Raw genomic sequence first — 11,098 nt, 5'->3', positions numbered from 1 at the left:
GATACAAGTATTTAATTATTTTCTTTACCTTTTTCAAATCTATCTCTCCAAGATTTCAGCATCATACTGACATGTGTATGAATGCACCATGTGTGTGCATTGGCAGGAGAGAAGGGAGGTGGGTGGAAGCTTGGAAAAACGAAAAGTGAGCTACTCTGCTCAGGGCCTGAACAACATCCGAAGTGCCAAACACAGGAGGAGATGGAGGGAGGGAAAGGATGGGGCAAAACAGAGGGAGAAGAAAGGAAGAGAATTCATCAGTGGAAGTTCATTAGGGCAGACAAGCGAAAGAGCCTGGAGTGTGAGCAGTCCCTGACATGTTTCTGTGCTCTGGCCGGTTGCACTAAGAGAATAACACCAAAATTTATATAAAACTTAAACTGACTGCCTAAAAAACACCTTTGTAAAGAGAGAATGATGTCTTGATTAATAGGAAGAGCTACTGAATAATACAAGGCGAGGAGAAAGAATTTATGTAAAATTAGCTAAAATAGACAGCATGCTACAAAGGCAAGAGATCTGGGAGATCTCTTACACCAGGAATCCTTTGAAGGTTGAAGAAAAATGTTTTGAATGAATCAACATGTGGTGTGTGAGGGAAGAAAAGAAAATTATTACTGAGATAAAAAATACCATAGAGTTTCATGAAAGCTTAAGGGGGAAAAACCCATTTCTTAATAGTGAGAAGAACTAAACTGGCTGCTCTGGATGTATTTCTTCAAAAACCTTCTCAAAATTTGAATATACATTCATATCCAGGCAGCCCAGGTTCTATTTCAAGTGAATTCCTTCAGCAGTTACAACATAATACAAAGTTTTAGAAACCTTGAAGATTCATCCCACTTTTGACATTGTACAGCAAGGAGCACAGGCTTCCTCAGAAGAGGAAGGAGAAAGAGAAGACATGGATGAATAAAGAGTAACCAGCAGCCCACCATGGGGGATATTCCCCATGATGCCAAGAAATCTCTCTCTTTGTAAGGATTTGACATCTTGATAGAAGTAAACTATGGTGAACCAAAAAAAAAGTGATCTCTGTTTTGGTGATAGATAAAATGTAGCAAAATACTTAAGACAATAGTTGCTTTAGAAAGGCCTTATCTACTCTCTTTCATTTAGGTCATTCACATCACAGAAGTGTTGTGAGATTTTAATTAACAATTTGGAAATCGCTATGTGTTCTTCCAAAGGAGGAGCCAATATAAATAAGACAATTACACTGAAATGGGTGATGGAACAAGGAAGTGATAAAAGTAATTCTACTTGTAATGGCATCTCTCTCCAACATCTTATTGTGTTTCCTTCACGTTATTAAAATAAGCCCTACTTTCCAAGCATATGTATGCAGATCATTTTTAAATGCAAAGATTGCATGAACAGGTAATTATTTCAATAAGACAGTGGAGTTTGGTGGGAAGGGTAGGCATCTGTCAGGCTCAGATAAGATCAGACAGCTGTGCTCTATCCTGAAAGGGTGCCATGAAGCTCAGTTTTCCTAGGGAAATAACATCTTTGGTATGAAAAGCAGCAAAATGAAGTCTCCAAACAAATAAGTAGAGAAAACATGAACTCTCAGAGCTCATTTTAATCTAAAATACCAACTCTATGTCAGGTGAAAAAATGCGGCATGAGAGAAGGATAACAACATCTTTACTAAACAGTAAAAAATAAAGATCAGGAGGATCTTTTCACTCTTTAGTCTCAAATTAATCCTTTATATTAAAAAAAAGAGTGACTTTAGCAACAATAATCTCTGCCAAGAGCCACTGGGACAGCAGGAGGGTTGGAACACAGGACACCCAGGACAGGCTGTAGGAAGTGGGATGGTTAAAATGGAGCCAAGAAGGTGGAAATCCAACAGCAATCTCACAACAGCTCCATGGAATGGTAAAGCCAGGCTTTCCCAAGGGACACATAATGAAAGCACAAGCAGAAAGCCTTGTGCAAAAAGCACAAGGTGCAATAATTGAATCTTTATTTTCTTTTACTTAAGGCAGAAAGTTTCTCATCACAAGCACGGTTAAGCACTGGAACAGGTCAGCCAGGGAAGCTGTGGAAGCCTCTTCCTTGAGAGACTCAGAACTTGACAGAGTGAGGGCCCAGTTGGGTCTAACTTTGAAGTCAGCCTTGCTTTGAAAATAGAAGATCTATCAAATAACTCAAAAAGTCCTTTTCAATCTAATTTTTCCCATGATTTTATGAAATGATGAGCTTAGGGCTCTCTGGAAAGAAAGTTTGTAGAATAAAATAAAAAAGAAAAATGCAAGGACTTCACAGGAAAAACCCAAACTTTTGGTCATGCCAGGATCTATTATGCCAGACAAGATGAGGGGCATCCAGGTATGCATATCAAGAGGGGAGCAAAAAAGATTCCTGGAGAAAGCAGGAACCCAACAGGCCTATAAAGGGGATTTAAAAAAATAGGAACAGTCAAGATTCCCTGAATTTTGTTTGAAACATCTGGCTGGGTGGGAAATCTGTTAAAAGTTATAACTTAGAACAATATTACAAGTAGAGAAGTATATTATCTTAACTACTGCGTCTGTGCAAATGAAATGATGGAGAGGGACTTGAGATTGTGAATGCCAAACTAGGTAACAGTGAAAGAGGATATCTGTACCTTAACTAATAAATGTCTCCCAAAGACACCAGCAGCAGTGTAAAAAGAATAACAAAAATAATAAATAAAAATAACAAAAATAATAAAAATAATAAAAAGAAGAGATGCTGAAGTTTTCAAGGGTAACATTTAAAGAACCTATGGTGCTTCTAGTGCTTGGAGCCTGAGAATATACTAAATACATGCATATACAACCATTAGAGTGTCAGAAATGCACAACAGAAGTTTTAGCATCGTGGTAAGAGGTATAACAAAGTGATTCAAGACATATCCATGGGAAATAGGCACCAGGCTGCAGGGAGCAAGGTCCTATTGTGTGTTGTTTTGTTACCACTGCAACCGATTATTTTTATTTGCTACACTGCTCAAAGAAAACCTGAGTGGAAAAGACAGGCTTTAATAACAGGTGCTGTGAAAGATAACAGGATAAGTGAGAGTTTCTGGCTGATGTAAGAGGCAGTCTCTGGAACTCTCAGTATCTACAGCACTGTGAAACACCAACCCTGGAGCAGCCAAGCATAGGTCAAGCACAAGCAGTGGCCAGCAAGACAGTCCCAAAGAGAAACGGCCAACAGCAGCAACCCACAATGTTCCTGTGCTGCACAAAACTGAGCTGAAACCAGCCAGAGGCAGCAGGAAAATCAAAGACCACTTTTCTGCTACATAAAACATGTTAGTGCTTATTTTAGCCTCTGCAATGAGATGGAGCAGAAACAAAATGTACGTTATGGGGAGCCTCTGCATTCCAGCAAATGCCACAACATTGCCGTGTCCTCCATCACACAATCCTTTGGCACATGGCAGCTGTCACCAATGTATTGTAAATGAGCAGATCCTCTTCTCTGCAGGAATTGTTTCTCTCTGCCATCTTGGTGTGCTTGCCTCTCCTCAAGTGGCTCAGCTTTGGGAAATGCACAGGAAAAATTACTTGAAATATCACTACTGTTAGGAAAACACCGCTGCTCTTGAAATGTTTTAATGAAGATGGTTAAACTGTTTAAATAAAACTATTTAAAAGGCCTATTCTCATTTTCATTATGAACTTTAGAGATCTTATGGCCTCAAAGAGTACAAAGGGCTCCAAAACTCTCCATAATGTAAATAAGAATTAGTGAATTTACTTTCTCTGGCATTATTTATAGTTAGTGATCTTCTCATGTTGGCTTAATTATCATCTGATTCTAAAAGGCTAATAATTTCACTCCATTACTCTCCAGATCTGCTTCTCTTTTACAAGTAGTTTAACAGATGCCAAAAAAAAAAAAAATTAAAAAAGTAAAAAGAAAAATTAAGAGTCAAAGTAATGCAGAAAATCAAAGCTGTTAAAAAAAGGTTGGGCATTTGCTGAACCAGTGATTCAGAATTTGTTGCTCACCACCTCCATCTGCTGAAAGTTTCTGCCTGTACCAGCAGAAACAGGTCAAATGTTGTAGGTACCACTGCTCCTGGACAGAAAACAGCTTAAAATATATCAGTAGCAGATCCAAAGGATGTGTTGGTTCTGGTGGGTGAGGCTCTGGTTTCTTTTGCCAGCTCTGCTAGTCCCTTATTCTGCCACAATGACAATGCCTTCTAAAACTGTACAGTCAGGTAATGCTGGAATTTACCTCTTAATATCCAAACTCATCTGATTTTCAACAAGGTTGGGGTCTTTGAAAATGAAACTAAGGCTTTATGGGGGAAAATTTGCTAGGATTCAGATGCTGAATAAAAATCACAATGCATACAAAGATCAACATCTACACACACACACACAAACCCCTTCTGTGCATGTACTTCCAGATCAACCATGACCTGAACCACACAAGAACTGAACAGTGTGGAAAGGAGCAGGAACAGAGGGACCATCTTTCTGTATTCCAAATTGAGAAAATGATCAAAATAATGCAGAATAATTTGAAGGGATGGATGGACATCAGCCAAGAAGTGATGAACAGAGATTATGTTTGCTACCAGCCTACTTCCACAAAGACACAACTCATTCTCTATCCCTGCTGAACAAGGGCAGCCATGTAAAGGGAGGAGGAGCTGGGAAAGATGCTCTGCTCAGTGTGTTTTCTCCTTTTTCCACTCCCAAGACATAGAATTGAAATGAACATTTCAGTAACTTAGCTAAAAGCAGCACATTCTGCAACTTCCACTGAGCTGGTCCCCAACGTACAACTGCTGTTCCACAACCAAATGTCAGCAGAGCAGCTGAGCCACACACAGGCCTGGGAGGGAAAGGGAGAGCTCAGGAGCCTGGAAGGAAAAGGGAAATCTCAATGCTGACCAAGGAAAATAACAAAATACACCTTCTGTTTGGCTACTTGATGACATGGGGTACATGGTTTGAGTTTCCTTGTGAATCCCTGTCAACTACCAAGCAGAATTGGAATATTACACCAGATAATGTCCCAATCCCAGTCTTCTTTCAGGATTGGTACTCCATTATGCTCCCACTTTAGGTGGAAATGAAACTCACAGCCCACTTTGCCTCAATATGTAAGGATAGGTTTCTAATAACTCTGTGTCACCTTGGAAAATTAAAATAGTACCTCTTGTTCTGATTGTATATGAAAGTATAGCTAAAACAAATTTCATGGCACTGATTAAGTGTCGCGTTCACTAAACTTTCCAATCCCATTACGGATCTTTCTATATTGGTGTTTGCGGAGGCTGCACGGTGAGTAAGAAAAATCAGATTTCAGGTGCTCACAAGCATGACAAATAGGCACTGAAGTGGCCTTGAGCACTGTGATGTAGTAACAGAGAGGAAATTGAAGCATTCAATATTCTGAGGTGTCTGAGCCCTCTGCAGATGGCTCTTGGATAGTTGTTCGTAATGTAGCAAAAAGAAATCATCTGTTTTGTGAGGGCTTGTTGTTTATTTTGCTTTGACACTGCCAAAATAAATAATTTTAATGCAGGCAGCATAATATGAGTAACAATAATACACACACTAACTTGCAGCTCTTACTTTAGGTGCTCACCTCTAAATGAAATCAATGCAAGATTTAGCAAGTCTTTCATACAGTAACAAATCTCCAGTTCCAGGAGACTACTTTACATTTCTGTGTTAATTAGGAGCTTTGTGGAATTTAATTCAAGGTTGCTGACAGAAAGGCTTGTGATGAGGGGTATTTTAAACCCATGACTGACAGTAACAGCAGTGCTGCAGTTTATTGCCTTAGTTGGACTATGTGTTCTGTCCATCTTCATACCCCACCATTTCATTAAATAACTTGATGCTTAATAGCTCATAAAAAAATATATATTTCTGTATGTTAATCTTTGTACCATTCTGTATTTTATAATTGGATGAATAATTAAAATGCAGAAATTGAATTATATGCTTTTATTTTGGGGCCTTTTTCTATCTGGCAAGTAGACCTGTGTAAAGACATGAATTCATAGTTGAATGGATGATCTGAAAATATTTATATGCTATATAATCCATTTAGATATTCACTTTCAGTGAATGAAGACAATATCAGTAGGTATCTGATGATTAGGTGTCGTTAGCACATGCATAAAGATAAATTTTAATCTGTTATACTGCACTGAAATTATCAAGGTTTAATATTTTTAAATTAAGAGCTTCACTGTTTTAGATTTTCATATATATGGAAGTGCTGCAATTCTGAAATAAATTCTAGCATTAAAGAAATCACAAAATAATAGAATAGTGATATTTCCTCTTTAAATTGTCAAGCATGACAACTGTGAGTCCCAGCAAAAAATTTCAGATTTGTTAATACAAACCTCCCTGATCTTCCAACAAAAATAATTCTGTATCTTCAAATAAAATTAACTCAGATTAGCTTGTAGGTTTCATCAAACATGTAGAACACAGACCAGAACAACAAATTGGCTATTAATCAGTAATATGCACAGGTGTGACCCTGCAAAGGTCAACAGTCAGGCACTTTGTTCAAGTATGGAAAGTTAAAAATAGCCTGTGCAAGTGTAGTTTATATAAATTGGTGATGTACAGTTGCCTTTGACGGCGAGTGAGAGTGAAAAAGTGTATTTAATTACCTCAAACTTAATTGGCCTGTACAGGAGAAAAATATGAAATATGAACAATCCAGCAGCTTTATGAAAGAAATGAAGTGGTACTTTATAAGACTGTTAGAATTTCTATTGATTTTGTGAATAATCGTGTCCTTGATTATTTTATCTCTTTCCACACATTCAGCCATCCTCTGCAAATGAAATTTAATTATTGTTTAGACAGAATCTGAGCACATCCTCAAGCAAAATAGTATAACCAGCAATGGCACAACTATTTGACAGCTCCCTGCAGCAGTACACAGAATCCATCCAAAATCGGATTGTGTCCCAGTGTGCTGCAAAACTACACTTTGCTGCCTCTCCTTGTGCTATCAGACAAAGCCAAGCCAGCCAAAGGATGAAATTAGGTAGCTGTTGGTGGAATTCCTGTTCCTCCCTCAAAGCCAGCACTGTCATACTTACAGTGCTTTAGCACCAAGCCTGACTCCCTGCTGGTGGCCCTCTCCTTCAGGAGCACAGAGTGAGCTCTGTGTCCCTGCTCAGCGAGGAAGAGCTGAATCAATTGCCAGAAGAAAAGCAGCACGTGCAGGATAGGTGGCTTGGTAGCAACCAGGACACCCCAATATCACAGGGCTTGTGCAATGCAGGTCACAACACTGAGCTGATGCTTCAGACTGGCTGAAGACTCAGGCTGGTATCACAGCACCAGTAATGCCAAGATCTGGCCCAAAGTGGGAAAAACCACTTAATTTTGGGATATTCTTCATGGCTTCTTTCAGAGGAAGAAGAGTTTCAAATGCACCAAACACTGTGCCCAGCCATGACATTTCTGTAAAGGTTGCAGGAGTACAAACAAGAGCTGGACTCAGCAGCTGCCTGTCATCCATGCCAGTTCTGGTTGCCAGCATAGAAGACTGATTTAAAATTGCATGATGTGATACATTTAAAATGTACATCAAAAACCTGAATTTATACAGGCTGGATTCATCCCTAATTTTATAAGTATTTTATAAGTACATCTTGTCACATTTTCCAGGCAGCTTAACCTTTTGAAACTACTACCTATTAGTGGGCCAAAACCAATCTTTTAGGTTTAGAAGAGGTTTAAATTCAAAATATACTTGGCACTTCTGTTTCAAGTAAAGATTAAAAGCTGGTAAAAAAGAGTCTCACACTGAGCTAAACCAACCCGAGAATGGTGTTATAAATATGCAGAGGCTACGGGGAATAAAAACAAAAAAAACACCACCTTTATTTCAGCAAGAAAAGCTGCTTCCTTCTCAGGATCAAACGTGATCCAAGAGAAAATGGTGAAAACTATAAAAAATTACACAGAATGAGAGTCTGCAGCAAAATATAGAAATATTCTTCAGTAATATGGGAGAGAACAAGGAAATAAGCATCAGTTCTAGTTTGAGACACCCAAGTTAATACCTAAATACTCACCAAGATGACCATACTCAAGGCCTGAGTAAAGATATCAAACTGCAGTGAGACTGAGAAATGGATATCAGTGAACCCAAAGGGAAAGTAAAGCTTGGTGTTCTCAATTTGAACATGTCCAACAGTCACCATTAATAAAGTCTGATAGCATGATTTCTCTAACAAACCTAATTCAGGCTTGAAAAGAGAAAATACACTGTGTGTGTTTTGAAAGGTAGAACGGAGTCACTTGGGAACTACAAATTCACGAGTATGACCTCGGTAGTTTGTGAGTCTTTAGAACATACTTTGAAAGGTTTGATATAATGCAGATAAATGGAGATTAAAAGGATGGTTCTGTACAATGACCAGAAGAGCTTTTATTTGTACATTTTCTCAAGAGAGAAAATACAAAGGAAAAAAAATAAAAAGAAAAATAAGAAAAAAAGAAAACCAGAACAAGACTCTACCCATACTTGTAGGCAAATGAGCATATGCAAGTGGAAGCTGGAGCCCTGGAGTTTTCTGTAATATTCCATGTGCAGCTGTGAATGCTTGCACTAATGCCAGTTAATCTGCAGAGCTATGGGCTGAGGGAAGGCAGTGTTGGCCACAGCACTGGAGTCATCTACTACTCTTCAAACACTGAAACCGAATCCTTCACATCCTCCTGGGCTCCACCAGAAGGGAGCAGATGGAGCCTCACTAAGCTGCTCGTTCAAACACAAATGCATAATAAAGCAGTAAACATTAGGGTTTTGACACGATACCAAAGCAGAGGAACAGCAATAGTTTTAGTAAAAGTGCTTCTCACTTAAACCTTTCTCTGATGTTTCCAGTAGAGTGAGAGTTCATGGCTTAAACCAGGACTAGCAGCATACAATTAAATCCGAGTAAACATGGTTTATATTAAAAAACAATTAAAGCTAAAGAAAAGACCCTTTGCAATAGCACAGTCTGACTCTGCTTTTATTTGATACACCAATTTCAAGCAGCTCTGCAATTTGTTGTTTGCATCCTTGCAATTAAGGCTCATCCCTGACATCCTGCACTAAGATGATGCCTTTCAGCTTGCTTTTGGTTTGTTTTTTTTGGAAAGGTCTGACAATTTTCTCTTTCATTCCTACTCCAGATGAAATATGGATTTTTTTCTCTTTCCAGCAGTCAAAGCTTTAGAGAACAAATAAAATGAGGATGAAAAGTTCTTCTTGCTCAGCTTTTTAATTTAAGGGTTTTTCTGCTTTAATTTTCTTTCTTTCTTTTTTTTTTCTTTTTTTTTTTTTTAATACATTGAAATCATGTAGGGTCAGTAGTAAATGTGCCATTCAAGTATCTCTTCTTCCTGAAACCATAGCCAAAAGCATCCATCCCTTTGGGATAAACAGGCTGAAAGAAGACTTTCTTTTGTTTCTCTTTCCCATGACTGAAGTGAAATTGCTAGCACCACTGGATTATAACTTCATTTTAAGAGTTTTCTTAATAAACGCAAAGTAGGATTGAGACTACACAGAAAGATAGATAGGACAGAAAAGGAGAAGGGATCCACAAGGAGAATAAACCTCAAAAGAATTTTCTCCTACTTGGTGGATATCTTATTCTAAATCTGACATCCTTCCTCCTCACAGAGCAATTCTGACTGCAAACCTTTCCAAACCATCTCTTTCGAGCTGAGGGACATTTTCACACCATTTCGTGATCTGATGCATTCCAGCCACTCACAGGTAGCCTCACTCTTTGTTAGGATGCACTCCTGCCTCACTTTATTAAATACCTTGAGGATATTACTTGTTGCAATACAGTTGGGCAAAGACGAGAATGTGAAACAAAGTCTTGATTCTGAATTCCCTGGCCAATCTTGTCATTCAAATAGAAATAAAGAGTATGGAATAAATCCAGAGAGGAAAAACACAACACAGTTTTTTGTGCTTATTCAAAGGATAATGATGTCCTAGGGGAGACAATAAAAGAAAATGAAACTGTATGAAGGACATCTCGTAAACCTTGTAGGAAAGCACAACAAAATCAATAATAAAAAACTATTTGTGAGCTTGCTAAATAAAGCAAGCTAGGAACAAGACTTTTGAAATGCACATATTGTAAACTGAGTTCTAATACTTCAAAATAATTATTCATAATCCAGGTTGAGATTCAAGAAGGATATTTACCCAGTGCTTACCTCTTCTTTTGTGCAACCTGACTTCCTATAAATGATCAGGGAAAGAGAAACATGGCAAAGCTCTTCAGCATAGTGCACATCATGTACTGTTCTGCACAAAACAATGCCTGCATTTGCCCAAAAGCTGTGTGAGTGTTTAAGGAACATCATCCATGTGCTCTTTTGTTCTGCATGGATTGTTACTCCTGTTAAACCTTGGTGATTTTTATGTAAGAGGAACAGCAAAATGAAAGTGCAGAATACCAGTCTCATGCTGCACTGTTTCACAAATATACTGCCTACACAGAGTTCAGTAGCACTCCAAAATCAACCTTTTGTAGCAGATATAACAGTGTATTTTATATATTCTACTCATTTAAAAGGGATAATCAGATTTTCATCTGATTATAACAATTATCTCTTTGTGCTGAAACTAAGCACAATGGAAATAGTCTAAATGGATTTTGGAAAGAGAGGGACAAAGTCACAGAGTGAACTGGAGTAATGCTTGACAGAATGGCAGGAAGGAATCTACAGGTTTGCTATAAAATATATGTATTAAAGAGAAAAAAAACAACAAACCAACACATACCTCTAGCCCAGTACTTCAGCACATAAAACAACTTATAATCATTAATGATCACAATACACCCCTCTCAGTTTTAAGAGATAAGTTCCTAAATACTTATGCAATGCTTTGAACTCTGAAAGTCTTTTAATTGAAAGAGACCTGCACACCTCAGCAGTACTTAAATGTTTTCAGGTAATCCAAAATTCATCTGAAAGTTCAAAGAGATTCATGTATAAAGTATTGGCATTTCAAGTGACCAACTCTTAACCTGTCAAATGATATATCTTAAAAACTACAGCAAAAATCTCTTTTTAGAATACTTTGGTCTGGTCAT

This window comes from Cyanistes caeruleus, chromosome 7 (assembly GCF_971803275.1).
Source record: "Cyanistes caeruleus chromosome 7, bCyaCae1.hap1.1, whole genome shotgun sequence".
Lineage (NCBI taxonomy): Eukaryota > Metazoa > Chordata > Aves > Passeriformes > Paridae > Cyanistes > Cyanistes caeruleus.
The sequence above is the reverse complement of the archived record's forward strand: the minus strand, read 5'-3'. Positions refer to the sequence as shown.